Source organism: Pleurodeles waltl, chromosome 4_1 (genome assembly GCF_031143425.1).
Source record: "Pleurodeles waltl isolate 20211129_DDA chromosome 4_1, aPleWal1.hap1.20221129, whole genome shotgun sequence".
Lineage (NCBI taxonomy): Eukaryota > Metazoa > Chordata > Amphibia > Caudata > Salamandridae > Pleurodeles > Pleurodeles waltl.
In genome coordinates this window covers 10,118,701-10,133,428 of record NC_090442.1, presented here as the reverse complement: position 1 = coordinate 10,133,428, position 14,728 = coordinate 10,118,701, and positions in this window count along the sequence as shown.

The window sequence follows — 14,728 nt, the reverse complement described above, 5'->3', positions numbered from 1 at the left end:
GCTCTTTGTTAGAAATTGGGTCTCTAATTGGCAAAGGTATTCAACCACTGTCCAAGTAGGGACTACAGTCATAGTCAGGGTAAATCACAGCACAATCCAAATTAACCTGGGCTCACCCTCTGGTAACTTGGCACAGAGCAGGCAGGCTTAACTTAGAAGGCAATGTGTAAAGTATTTGTGCAATAACTCATACAGTAACATAGTGAAAACACCACAAAAGTACACCACACCAGTTTAGACAAATAGATAATCTTTATCTTAATAAAATAAGATCCAAATGTCAAGAATCCAAAGTGCACAAGCAAAGATACACATTTTTAAAGATTGAATCCCAATAAGGCACTTAGAACATGCAATAGCCTTCTGTCCTCAACCCAGGAAAAACTCTGTCCTTATGGACAGCAACCAACAGAGGCCACTGACAGCTGTCAATGTCAAGAGCCAGGCCCCAGGCCACCCACTGCCAAGTGGAGGCCCTAAGCGGGGCCATTGGGTAAGCTGCTCCTCCAGCCTTTTGACTGGCAGGGAGTTCCCTAGGGGCTCCTGAGGTTTCCCTGACCTCTGACGCATCTCTTAGTGGAGGGCAGTAGCCCCAGGAGTTTTGCACCCTACTTCCACTCTACCTCCCGCCAGTTCAGGTGTGGTAACCTGACACTGGCCTATCAACCCAGGGTCTGTATTCTGAGGCTAAACAGGGCACTGGGATGAGTCCTCCCTCACCTTGCCCCTATATCTGGGCGCCTGTACCCTCCTCTGGGGAGTGGTACTTCCAGACAACTGAACTGTCAGGGTGCCTTTAGTGGCCACCTTTACCACTTCTCCTGCCACCAGGGGTAACTCATTCCCCAGAATGCTGTCTATGGGCATCTGGGGACTAACTATGACCCTCCTCTGGGTCACCTCCGCACCCCACTGCAGGGATACCAGGGCCATAGGGCAGAAAAAATCCTCCCTATGGGCTGGAGGCACCCTGCAAATCTGGCTGGTGTACTGCTCTGGGGAAACTAGTTTCTTCACCATCATGGTATGAATAGACCCGGTGTCCCTCAGATCAGTGACTGGGGCCCATTCATTCCCACCTGGTGGAAGTGGCAGCTCCCACCCTCAGGAATCAACAGCTCACCCTCTGAGTCTGCCTCTCAACTGAGGGAGATTATGGCATGGTCTATGACCTGCCACTGGGGACTACTTTCCCATAAGGCCACATTGGCTACTCTTGTAGCGGTCCCACCAGTGGGTGGTTTATTTCGACAGACAGAGTCCCCCTGCTTGTGTCCTAGCTGCAAGCAATAAAAGCAGCGAGGTTAGAAATGGAGTGCCCTGGGCCACCGCACACCAGAACCACCACCTTGTTTCTCAGATGGGGCTTGGGAACCCTTTCCTCTCCCTTGCTCTGAGGCTTGTCTGGCTCATCTATAAGCTCCACCTCACTCTGCTAGGGGGAACCTGAACCACCCTTCTTGGGGTCACTCCCAGGTACCTTCTTGGACACTCTGGTGCTAGCCCAGAGGTTCACAACCTCAGCAAGCTTCCTGGGATCAGTCACCTTACTGTCAACTAGGTGATGGCACAGCTCTGTAAAACAGACACTGAGCAGGTGCTCTCTCATGATTAAATTGTATCTCCATCATGTGATCCCAGGACATGTTTAAACCACACAGAGCTGCCTATTTCACAATATGGGCTGTAATACCACTTGAATGGACAGCATCAGACAACTCCATACCTTTAAACAATTATCTTCCACTTCACATCACTATAATTTTGACATCAGCTGCATGTTGTCACTCATACTACTGGTACACTGTCTTCTGGCTACTGGTAGTAAGACGCCTGCAGTTTGTCTGATAAAACTGGAATTGTGAGTTACATGGACACGTGTTACAGCTTCTCCTTTCAGGTGACTGTACATTTCCAGGCTCTGTCATTTCTACAAGTGACAAAAAACAATCTGTCCCCAACTAAACATTCAGGCCCTGATTACAACCCTGGCGGGCGGTGATAAAGCAGCGGTAATACCGGCAACAGCCCGGCGGAAAAATAAATGGAATCACGACCATGGCGGAAACCGCCAAAATAGACAGCCACTTTAACACTCCGACCGCCATGGCGGTAGAAACAAACACTGTGGCGGTCACCGCCAACAGACAGGCGGAGGACAGAGTACTGCCCACACTATTACAAGAGGCCTATCCGCCACCTTTTCCGAGGCGGTACCAACGCTATCAAAAGCACGGTGGAAACAGTACACGGAAGGGAAACTACTCACCTCTCAACACCCAACGAGGAACTAGGACCCCATGGAGCCCGAACTACACGTCCTGCCCATGCTGGTCTTCCTCCTTCTGTATCAGGAGCAGGAAAGCCGCCATCGACGACCACGGTGAGTACTGCACCTACAACACAGGGGAGGGTGGGAGGGAAAAGAGTGTGACACACACACGCAATACCACCACCCCCAACCTCACCCACAACACCATACACACAAATACATGCAGCAACATTACATATACACCCTCTCACCCCCTGGAAGAACGCAAGGACAAAAGGGAAATGATTGTAATCAATACAAATCAGTATATACAAATATGTACACCAACTACACAAGTCCGGATATTATTCAAACATCGTCCGTGGATCAATGTCCCAAAATGCATGGGCAAAGCCCACACAAGATACCTGAATCGAAACAGAGAGAAGACTGCAGGGGCATCAGATCGAAATGAAACAGGGACCTCCGGGGGAGGGGGGCACCTCAGCCGGATGAACGCACAATGCCACTGCTCCACAAGGGGGCTCCATGCCCACTGCTGTATCCTGGGGAGTGCAAAGCCACAGTCTCACAAGTCTTTCCAGTGGCTGGTTTGCCCACTGCTCTGTCCTGTGGAGTGCAAAGCCACAATCTCACAAGTCTTTCCAGTGGGTGGTTTGCCCACTGCTCTATCTTGGGAAGTGCAAAGCCACAGTCTCACAAGTGGATGTGATTCTCCACTGGTTCTGGAGGGAGCTTTGTGCCCAGAGTACTTCATTCTGCCAAGGACTGAGGAAGTGGATGTCATTCTCCACTGGCTCTGGAGGGGGCTTTGTGCCCAGTGTGCTTCATCCTGCCAAGGACTGAAGAAGTGGATGTCATTCTCCACTGGTTCTGGAGGGGCTTTGTGCCCAGGGTGCTTCACATGCAGTGTGGCAGGTCCCATTCCCTCACATGGGTGTGTGCACCACGAGATTGCCTGGGAACAGGTAGCATGATATGCCATGGAGGCAGAGACACACTCCACCCTGCTGCGACTTCGCCTGACACCTGCAGGTACAAACAGTGCTGAGAGCCATGCCTCATGGACACTGGGCAGGGTCCAGGACGTCTCCTGCAGCCCCGGCGCCTGCCTACTGGGGATGATTGCCGTGTCAGCTGTGGTGGCACTGTCTGAGCACGTCGCGGGGCTGGTAGCGGTGCTTGTGGCAGTGTCTGTGGCGGAGGTGCTGGCGGTGGTGCATGTGTCTGCACCTGTTGAGGGACACAGCAGGACTACTCCTGCAGCCTTGGACGGCTGCCCACTGGGGATGATGCTGGGGACAGTTGCTGAGGCAGGAGACGTGCAGGTGGCGGTGCTGCTGGCGGTGCAGGTGGCGGTGTCCACCGCCGTACAGGTTGGTGTAGTGGTTCACAGAAGGGGTGACTCTGGTCCCTCAGTCGGAGCCACCGTGCCCTGTCCTGACCTGCTCATCGGCTTGTGTCCCTTCCCCACCTTTGATGTTGCTGCTGGTGTCTTGAGACCGGAGTTGATGGCACCACTGGGCTTGGGGATTTGGTGGCTGAGGTGCTGGGCTGGGATCTGGAAAGCCTGGCCCTAGGGGAAGGATAGGGGGAGGTGTAGGAAAGAGGTCAATGTTAGTCAAGAAACGTTTCTTAGACACACTGAGACAGGAAGATGGGGGGGGTTTGGGAGTAAAGGAAGAGGTAGTGGTTGTAGGAAGTGTACGTTTGTTGAATTTGGGTGAAGGTGCATGGGCCGGAGGCTGTTGTGAGGTGGATGACTGTTGGGAGGGGAGGGCCTGCGTTTGTGTACTTTGGGAGGAGGGCTCACAGACACACTGGGAGAGGACACAGGGGATGTGTGAATGGTAGTGGGGATGGTGAGTGCACGTGAGTGGTGTGTGGTGATGGGCATGCTGGAGGTAGTGGATGAAGATGTAGTGCATGCAGGTGTGAATGGAGACAAGACAGGGAGGGAGGAGGAGGACGTGGAGGAGGGGGACACGTGGAGGCAGTGGATGTTGGTGTGTCTGCATGTGGATGGTGCTTGTGTGAGTGCCTGTGGGATGTATGGTGCTTATGTTTCCCATGTCCACTCTTGTGTGTTGATGAGTGTGCATGCTGGTCTGATGATGTGCTTGGGATAGGCTGACGTACAGGGGATTGGGTGTGGGTTGAGGAAGTTGGAGGGGGGTGGCTGGACACAGGTACAATGGCTGCCATCAGTGCTGAGGCCAGAGCCTGAAATGCTCCCTGTTCGGCCACCTGCCCAGAATGAATGCCCTCCAGGTATGCATTTGTTTACTGCAAATGCCTCTCAACAGCCTGGATGGCATTCAAAATGGTAGATTGCCCAACAGTGAGGTATCTCAGGAGGTCAATAGCCTCTTCACTGAGGGCAGCAGGGCTGACTGGGGCAGGGGCTGAGGTGCCTGGGGCGAAGGAGATGCCCACCCTCCTGGGTGAGCAGACACGGGACACATGCTGAGGGGCTGCTGGGAGGGCGGTGCTGGTAAGGGGGGTGGCAGCCGTCCCTGTTGATGCGGTGGGCACAGAGGTGCCCGCCACCGCAAGGGAGCTCCCATCAGAGGAAGAGTCGCTGTCGCTGGTGTATGCTCCTGTCCCCGTCTTGGAGCTCCCCTCACCCTTCGTCCTACTGGTGCCTTCAGACTCCATTACTTCACCCTCCAGGGGCATGTGGGATGCTGCTCTCTCCTGCTCTGGTGCCGCTGCTCCTCCGCCAGATGATGGTAATGCATGCACGAACAGGGTGACAAAACAAAAAGGGGAGGAAGACAGAAGAGACACATGGTCAGTGCATGCAACACCATTACCGTTGGCGGACACAACACACAGGGAGCAGCGTATGCACTAAGCCATGCACTAACAGTGCGGGGGAAAAGTGTAGGAGGCTGGCCTGGCTTGTAGTGGGTACCAAGGGGTACTTACACTCTCTACCAGGTCCACAGTTATCCCTTATTAGTGTAGAAGAGGTGTTTCTAGCAGCTTAGGCTGATAGAAGGTAGCTATAGCAGAGCAGCTTAGGCTGAACTAGGAGACATGCAAAGCTCCTACTATACCACTGGTGTCATATGCACAATATCATAAGAAAACACAATACACAGATACACTAAAAATAAAGGTACTTTATTTTTATGACAATATGCCAAAAGTATCTCAGTGAGTACCCTCAGTATGAGGATGCCAAATATACACAAGATATATGAACACAATACCAAAAATATGCAGTAATAGCAAAAGGAAGTAATGCAAGCAGTGTAAAGTTACAATAGATTGCAATAGGAGCACATAGGTATAGGGGCAACACAAACCATATACTCCAAAAGTGTAATGCCAACCACGAATGGACCCCAAACCTATGTGAGCTTGTAGAGGGTCGCTAGGGCTGTATGAAAACAGTGAGGGTTAGAAAAATAGCCCACCCAAGACCCTGTAAGGTAAGTGTAAAGTGCACCTACATCCCCCAGAGAGCGCAGAAGTCGTGATAGGGGGATTCTGCAAGGAAAACCAACACCAGTAAAGCAACAACAGTGGATTTCCAGACCTGAGTACCTGTAAGAGAAAGGGGACCAAGCCCAAGAGTAGCAACAGTGTTGATAGTGGGCAGATGCCCAGGAAATGCCAGCTGAGGGTGCAAGGAAGCTGCCACCGGATTGGAGAAGCTTGGTGTTTTGCAAGAACGAAGAGGACTAGGAACTTCCCCATTGAAGGATGGATGTCCCACGTCGTGAAGAATCTTGCAGAGGTGTTCCCACGCAGAAAGACCGCAAACAAGCCTTGCTAGCTGCAAGGGTCGCGGTTAGTGTTTTTGGATGCTGCTGTGGCCCAGGAGGGACCAGGATGTCGCCACTTGGATGAGGAGACAGAGGGGGCGCCCAGCAAGTCAGGGAGCCCTCACAGAAGCAGGCAGCACCTGCAGAAGTACCGGATCAGGCACTTAGAAGAGGAGTGAACCGGAGTCCACCCGAAGTCAGAAAAGGGAGTCCCACGACGCCGGAGGACAACTCAGAAGGTTGTGCACTGCAGGTTAGAGTGTCGGGGATCCAGGCTTGGCTGTGCACAAAAGAAATCCTGAAAGAGTGCACAGGAGCCGGAGCAGCTGCAAATCAGGCTGTACCCAGCAATGCAGTCTAGCGTGGGGAGGCAAGGACTTACCTCCACCAAACTTGGACTGAAGAGTCACTGGACTGTAGGAGTCACTTGGACAGAGTTGCTGGGTTCCAGGGACCATGCTCGTCTTGCTGAGAGGGGACCCAGAGGACCGGTGATGCAGTCTTTTGTTGCCTGCGGTTGCAGGGGGAAGATTCCGTCGACCCACGGGAGATTTCTTTGGAGCTCCTGGTGCAAGAAGGAGGCAGGCTACCCCCAGAGCATGCACCACCAGGAAACAGGCGAGAAAGCCGGCAGGATGAAGCGATACAAGGTTGCAGTAGTCGTCTTTGCTACTTTGTTGCGGTTTTGCAGGCGTCCTGAGCAGTCAGCGGTCGATTCTTTGGCAGAAGGTGAAGAGGGAGATGCAGAGGAACTCTGGTGAGCTCTTGCATTCCGTATCTGAAGAATTCCCCAAAGCAGAGACCCTAAATAGCCAGAAAAGGAGGTTTGGCTACCTAAGAAGGAGGATAGGCTAGTAAGACAGGTAAGAGCCTATCAGAAGGAGTCTCTGAAATCACCTGCTGGCCCTGGCCACTCAGAGCAGTCCAGTGTGCCAGCACACCTCTGAATCCAAGATGGCAGAGGTCTGGGGCACGCTGGAGGAGCTCTGGGCACCTCCCCTGGGAGGTGCAGGTCAGGGGAGTGGTCACTCCCCTTTCCTTTGTCCAGTTTCACGCCAGAGCAGGGCTGGAGGATCCCTGAACCGGTGTAGACTGGCTTTTGCAGAGATGGGCACCATCTGTGCCCATCAAAGCATTTCTAGAGGCTGGGGGAGGCTACTCCTCCCCAGCCCTGACACCTATTTCTAAAAGGAAAGGGTGTAACACCCTCTCTCTGAGGAAGTCCTTTGTTCTGCCTTCCTGGGCCAGGCCTGGCTGGACTCCAGGAGGGCAGAAACCTGTCTGAGGGGTTGGCAGCAGCAGCAGCTGCAGTGAAACCCCGGCAAAGGCAGTTTGGCAGTACCTGGGTCCTGTGCTTTAGACCCGGGGGATCATGGAATTGTCTCCCCAATGCCAGAAGGGCATTGAGGTGACAATTCCATGATGTTAGACATGTTACATGCCATGTTCGGAGTTACCATTGTGACGCTATACATAGGTAGTGACCTATGTATAGTGCATGCGTGAAATGGTGTCCCTGCACTCACAAAGTCCGGGGAATTTGCCCTGAACGACGTGGGGGCACCTTGGCTAGTGCCAGAGTGCCCACACACTAAGTAACTTTGCACCCAACCTTCACCAGGTGAAGGTTAGACATATAGGTGACTTATAAGTTACTTATGTGCAGTGGTAAATGGCTGTAAAATAATGTGGATGTTATTTAACTTAGGCTGCACTGGCAGGCCTGTGTAAGAATAGTCAGATCTCCCTATGGGTGGCAAAAGAAATACTGCAGCCCATAGGGATCTCCTGGAACCCCAATATCCTGGGTACCTCAGTACCATATACTAGGGAATTATAAGGGTGTTCCAGTATGCCAATGTGAATTGGTGAAATTGGTCACTAGCCTGTTAGTGACAATTTGGAAAGCAGAGAGAGCATAACCACTGAGGTTCAGGTTAGCAGAGCCTCAGTGAGACAGTTAGTCATCACACAGGGAACACATCCAGGGCACAGTTATTAGCACTGGGGCCCTGGCTGGCAGGGTCCCAGTGACACATACACTAAAACAACATATATACAGTGAAATATGGGGCTAACATGCCAGGCAAGATGGTACTTTCCTACACAACCCCCCCCCCCAAACGAAGGACAATAAGACTAGCCATGACCTGATGAGTCTTCATTGTCTAAGTGGAAATATCTGGAGAGCTCATCTGCATTGGAGTGGGTACTCCCAGGTCTATGTTCCACTGTATAGTCCATTCCCTGTAGAGATATGGACCACCTCAACAATTTAGGGTTTTCACCTTTCATTTGTTTTAGCCAAAGTAGAGGTTTGTGGTCTGTCTGAACAATGTAGTGAGTGCCAAACAGGTATGGCCTCAACTTCTTCAGTGCCCAGACCACAGCAAAGGCCTCCCTCCCTATGGCAGACCAACGCTTTTCTCCAGGGGTCAACCTCCTGCTGATAAAAGGAACAGGTTGATCCTGGCCCTCAGAATTGAGTTGTGATAAGACTGCCCCTACCCCTAATTCAGATGCATCAGTTTGAACAATTAATTTCTTGGAGTAACATGGGCTTTTCAGGACAGGTGCAGAGCACATGGCCTGTTTCAGCTCCTCAAAAGCTTTCTGACAGTTTGCTGTCCATAATACCTTTTTAGGCATTTTCTAAGATGTGAGGTCATTAAGAGGGGCTGCTATGTAGCCATATTTCTTTATGAACCTCCTGTAGTACCCAGTGAGGCCTAAGAAGGCTCTCACCTGGGTCTGAGTTGTAGGGGGAACCCAATCTATAATAGTTTGGATTTTCCCCTGAAGTGGTGCAATCTGTTCTCCACCTACCAGGTGTCTCAGATAAACCACTTTCCCCTGCCCTATCTGGCACTTTGAAGCCTTGATAGTGAGGCCTGCCTTCTGCAGGGCCTCCAAAACATTCCACAGGTGGACCAGGTGATCATCCCAGGTGGAGCTAAAGACAGCTATATCGTCCAGATATGCTGCACTAAAAGCCTCCAATCCTTGCAGGCTGTATTCACCAACCTCTGAAAAGTGGCAGGTGCATTTTTCAAACCAAAGGGCATTACTGTGAATTGGTAAACTGTAAACTTTGTACTTATATAGCACACTACTCACCCGTTAGGGTCTCAAGGCACTGTACACTTACCACTGTGGAACCTCTCCTGGCTTTTCCCTGTGAGGTGCCCACTCCTGAGCAACCTCCAAGGTGAAGCCAGGCATCCCAGCGCTGCTGGGGCTGTTGTGGAGATTAAGCAAGCTATTGCCCAGAGTTACAGAGTGGGACCCATGAATTAGATTAGGCACTGATGCGAGAATTATCAGGTCTGAGGAAATTGAGCTCAAGACCCACCAAGGTGGGAATTGAACCCTGGTCCCGGGCCAGATTTGTGCATCAGGGTCTGCCGCTCTAACCATTGAGCCACACTTCTCCACACTGGTAATGCCCTCCAATAGTCGAAAATGCAGTTGTTGCTTTAGCATCCTCTGATAACTTGATCTGCCAATACCCTGCAGTCAAATCAAAGGTGCTTAGATACTTGGCAGATGCCAGTGTATCTATGAGCTCATCTGCCCTGGGTATAGGGTGAGCAACAGTTTTTGTTACCTGGTTGAGACCTCTGTAATCTACACAAAACCTCATCTCTCTTTTCCCATCTTTTGAGTGAGGCGTTGGTACAATCACCACAGGAGAGGCCCATGGGCTTTCAGAATGTTCAACCACTCCTAGTTCAAGCATTTTCTGAACTTCTTGTTTTATGCAGTCTCTGACATGGTCAGGCTGCTTATAGATTTTATTTTTGACAGGCATGCTGTCTCCAGTATCTATTGTGTGCTCACACCAAGATGTGGTGCCTGGCACAGTTGAAAAGAGTTCAGAAAACTGACCTAGGAGATTTATGCAGTTGTCTTTCTGCTCAGCAGTAAGACAGTCTGCCAAAACTACACCTTGCACTAGAGCATCCTCTTCTGTGGAAGAGAATAGATCAGGGAGAGGGTCACTCTCTTCTTCCTGTCCCTCATCTGTTGCCATGAGCAGGGTGAGATCAGCCCTGTTATAGTAGGGTTTTAGGCGATTGACATGGAGCACCCTAAGGGGATTCCTGGCAGTGACCAGGTCAACCAAGTAGGTGACCTCGCCCTTCTTTTCAACAATGAGATGGGGTCCACTCCATTTGTCTTGGAGTGCTCTTGGGGCCACAGGCTCCAATACCCACACCCTCTGTCCTGGTTGGTACTGAATCAGAACAGCCTTCTGGTCATGCCATTGCTTTTGGAGCTCTTGGCTGGCCTGAAGGTTTTTACTGGCCTTTTTCATGTACTCCGCCATTCTGGATCTTAGGCCAAGTACATAGTCCACTATATCTTGCTTAGGAGCTTTTAAAGGTTGTTCCCAACCCTCCTTCACAAGAGTTAGAGGACCTCTTAAAGGGTGCCCAAATAGGAGTTCAAAGGGGCTGAAGCCCACTCCTTTCTGGGGTACCTCCCTGTAAGCAAAAAGGAGGCAAGGTAACAGGACATCCCATCTCCTCCTGAGTTTTTCAGGGAGTCCCATTATCATTCCTTTGAGAGTTTTATTAAACCTCTATACCAGTCCATTTGTTTGTGGATGATAAGGTGTGGTGAATTTGTTTGTTACACCACATTCCTTCCACATGGCCTTCAAGTATGCAGACATAAAGTTGCTACCCCTGTCTGATACAACCTCTTTTGGAAAACCCACCCTGGAAAAGATTCCCAGGAGGGCTTTTGCCACGGCAGGTGCTGTAGTGGTCCTTAGAGGAATAGCTTCAGGATATCTTGTGGCATGGTCCACTACCACCAAGATAAGCCTATTTCCTGAAGCAGTAGGAGGGTCAAGGAGGCCAACTATGTCAACCCCTACCCTTTCAAAGGGAACCCCAACCACAGGCAGTGGAATAAGGGGAGCCTTTGGAGTGCCACCAGTCTTGCCACTGGCTTGGCAGGTCACGCAAGACTTACAAAAATATTTTGTGTCCTCTGACATCCTAGGCCTGTGAAACAGGGGGACAAGCCTTTCCCATGTTTTAATCTGACCCAAATGTCCAGCCAAAGGAATGTCATGTGCCAGAGTTAGGAGGAACTCTATGTACGGCAGGAGAATGACCAATCTCCTGGCTGCTCCAGGTTTTGGGTCCCTTGCCTCTGTATACAAGAGGATGTCCTCCCAGTAAACTCTATGTGAGTCACTGACATCCCCATTTTGCTGTTTGACAGCTTGCTGTCTGAGACCCTCTAATGTGGGACAGGATTGCTGTGCCACACTCAGCTCCTCCCTGGCAGGCCCCCCTCCACCCAAAAGCTCAGCAGTGTCTGCTGCCAGCTCCTCTGGTGAAGGTTCTGCACAGGGTGGAAATTCTTCTTCCTCAGAAGTTGAATCCTTTGTAGAGGGTGGGATAATGGGTTGGGATTTACCCTTATTAACCCTAGCTTTAGGGAGCACTTGGTCCATTGTTCCATGATTCAAGTCACCCTGTCCTTTTAGCTTTTTGGCCTGAGCCCTTGTCAAAGCAAAAATATGCCCAGGAATGCCCAGCATTGCTGCATGAGCCTCCAACTCCACTTCTGCCCAAGCTGATGTCTCTAAATCATTCCCTAGTAGACAGTCTACAGGTAAATCTGAGGCAACCACAACTTTCTTTGGACCAGTAACGCCCCCCAGTTGAGATTAACAACAGCCATGGGGTGGTTAAGAGTGTTGTTATGAGCGACTGTCACTTGGTACTGGTGACCAAGTAGGTTCAGGGTGTACCAGTTTCTCTATTACCATAGTAACACTGGCACCTGTGTCCCTGTAGGCCTGAACCTCAACACCATTGATTAGGGGAAGTTGCTTGTACTTATCCATATTAAGGGGACAAGCAAACAAGGTGGCCAAATCAATGGCACCTTCAGAGACTACCACAGCCTCTGTGGTCTCCCTAACAAGACCAACCCCAACTAAATTACCAAAAGTGAGCCAGCTACTCCCTTGGATTGGCTATTAGTAGGTTTGCTCCCACCACCACTGCTATTACTAGGGGCACTAGAGGTTGCAGTAGGGGTTGTGGTAGTGGGAGGTTTGATGCTTTTCTTTGGACAACTGGCATCAGTTGTCCAATGGCCTTTTACTTTACATAAATAGCACCAATGCTTTTTTACTTGATTAGAAGAGGATTTGGACCCACCACCCCCACCAGAGTGTTTTTGTGGACCTGAATAAGACTTATTTTTAGATTTGTCCCCACCCTTGTCTGAAGACTTACCATCCTTCTTCTTGCCGTCCTTGTCACCCCCTGTATGAACTTTTCTGTTCACCCTTGTTCTGACCCATCTGTCTGCTTTCTTTCCCAATTCTTGGGGAGAGGTCAGATCTGTGTCCACTAGATATTTGTGTAACAAATCAGACACACAGTTATTCAGAATATGCTCTCTCAGGATTAGATTGTACAGGCTTTCATAGTCAGAAACTTTACTGCCATGTAACCACCCCTCCAAGGCCTTCACTGAATAGTCAACAAAGTCTACCCAGTCTTGTGAAGACTCCTTTCTGGTTTCTCTGAACTTAATCCTGTATTGTTCAGTGGTTAAGCCAAATCCATCCAAGAGTGCATCCTTAAAAACTGCAAAATTATTGGCATCACTTTCTCTAACAGTAAGGAGCCTATCCCTACCCTTTCCACTGAAAGATAGCCATAGGATAGCAGCCCACTGCCTTTGAGGGACCCCCTGTACAATACAGGCCCTCTCAAGTGCAGCAAACCACTTGTTAATGTCACCCCCCTCCTTGTAAGGGGGAACTATCTTGTGCAGATTCCTGGAATCATGCTCTCTCACAGGATTGCTATCAGGAATACTGCTGCTGCCAAAACCCAACCTCTGTCTCTCCTTCTCCAGATCTAGGGATGCCCTGTCTAGAGCCAGCTGTTGCTGTTTAAGCTTCAGTCTGGTGTCTTCTACTCTCAACTTATTGAGTTCCCTTTCTAACAATTTGTCTTGAGGGTGGGTGGGTTGGGAATGCTTGGATACAGAAGAAATATTGGATTCAACAGAGGGAGACCTGCCTCTAACAGCTTGCACTCTAACAAACTGGCCTTCAGGAACAAAAACATCCCTACTATGATGGGAGCTTCTATTACTACCAGCATTGCTAGGTGGTCTGCTAAGGGGCAGATTAGGAGGAGAACCCTGTACCACTCCCTCAAGGGCCTCCCCTGAGTCAGAGTGTGAGCTATCTACTAACTTTTCAGATGAGGTGCCACCCTGGGCCTTATCATTCTCAATAAGCATGTTAGACATAAATTCTCTAGAAGGGTTCTTTCCTACCACTAAACCTCTATCAATGTAGAGACTCCTTAGGCTCTTAAAGTTAAGATTGTCATATGTTGTATTGACCATTTTAAGAGAAGTTCCTACATCAGACATGATAGAAGAAGGTTTAGGGACAGTGAGAAGAGAGAAAAAGTTTCAGGACTTTTTGAAGAACAGACAAAAAAACTTTTTGAAACTTTTTGAAACTTTTAGAAAGTTTAGGAGTACTTTTCAGCACTTAGCAGAAAGTGTAAGAGAAGAAAAGCAAAACTTTTTGGTTAGGTGTACATACACTGAACTTGTTTTGTATATTATTCTCTTATGAAAAGTACAAAATGACAAAGTGGTATGTAGTTACAAGTACTTATCCCACCGCTGCACAACCAATGTAGGCGGCTGGCCTGGCTTGTAGTCGGTACCAAGGGGTACTTACACTCTGTACCAGGTCCAGTTATCCCTTATTAGTGGAGAAGAGGTGTTTCTAGCAGCTTAGGCTGATAGAAGGTAGCTATAGCAGAGCAGCTTAGGCTGAACTAGGAGACATGCAAAGCTCCTACTATACCACTGGTGTCATATGCACAATATCATAAGAAAACACAATACACAAATATTCTAAAAATAAAGGTACTTTATTTTTATGACAATATGCCAAAAGTATCTCAGTGAGTACCCTCAGTATGAGGTTACTAAATATACACAAGATATATGTACACAATACCAAAAATATGCAGTAATAGCAAAAGGAAGTAATGCAAGCAGTGTAAAGTTACAATAGATTGCAAAAGGAGCACATAGGTATAGGGGCAACACAAACCATATACTCCAAAAGTGGAATGCGAACCACGAATGGACCCCGAACCTATGTGAGCTTTTAGAGGGTCGCTGGGGCTGTAAGAAAACAGTGAGGGTTAGAAAAATAGCCCACCCCAAGACCCTGAAAGTTAGGTGTGAAGTGCACCTACTACACCCAGAAAGCACAGAAGTCGTGATAGGGGGATTCTGCAGGAAGAACAAACACCAGCAATGCAACAATAGTGGATTTCTGGACCTGAGTACCTGTAAGACAAGGGGACCAAGTCCAAGAGTCGCGACAGTGTCAAGAGTGGGCAGAAGCCCAATAAATGCCAGCTGAGGGTGCAAGGAAGCTGCCACCTGTTGGAAGAAGCTTGGTGTTCTGCAAGAACCAAGAGGACTAGGAACTTCCCCTTTGGAGGATGGATGTCCCACGTCGTGAAGAAGCTTGCAGATGTGTTCCCATGCAGAAAGACCGCAAACAAGCCTCGCTAGCTGCAAGGGTCACGGTTAGGGTTTTTGGATGCTGCTGTAGCCCAGGAGGGACTAGGATGTCGCCACTTGGATGAGAAGACAG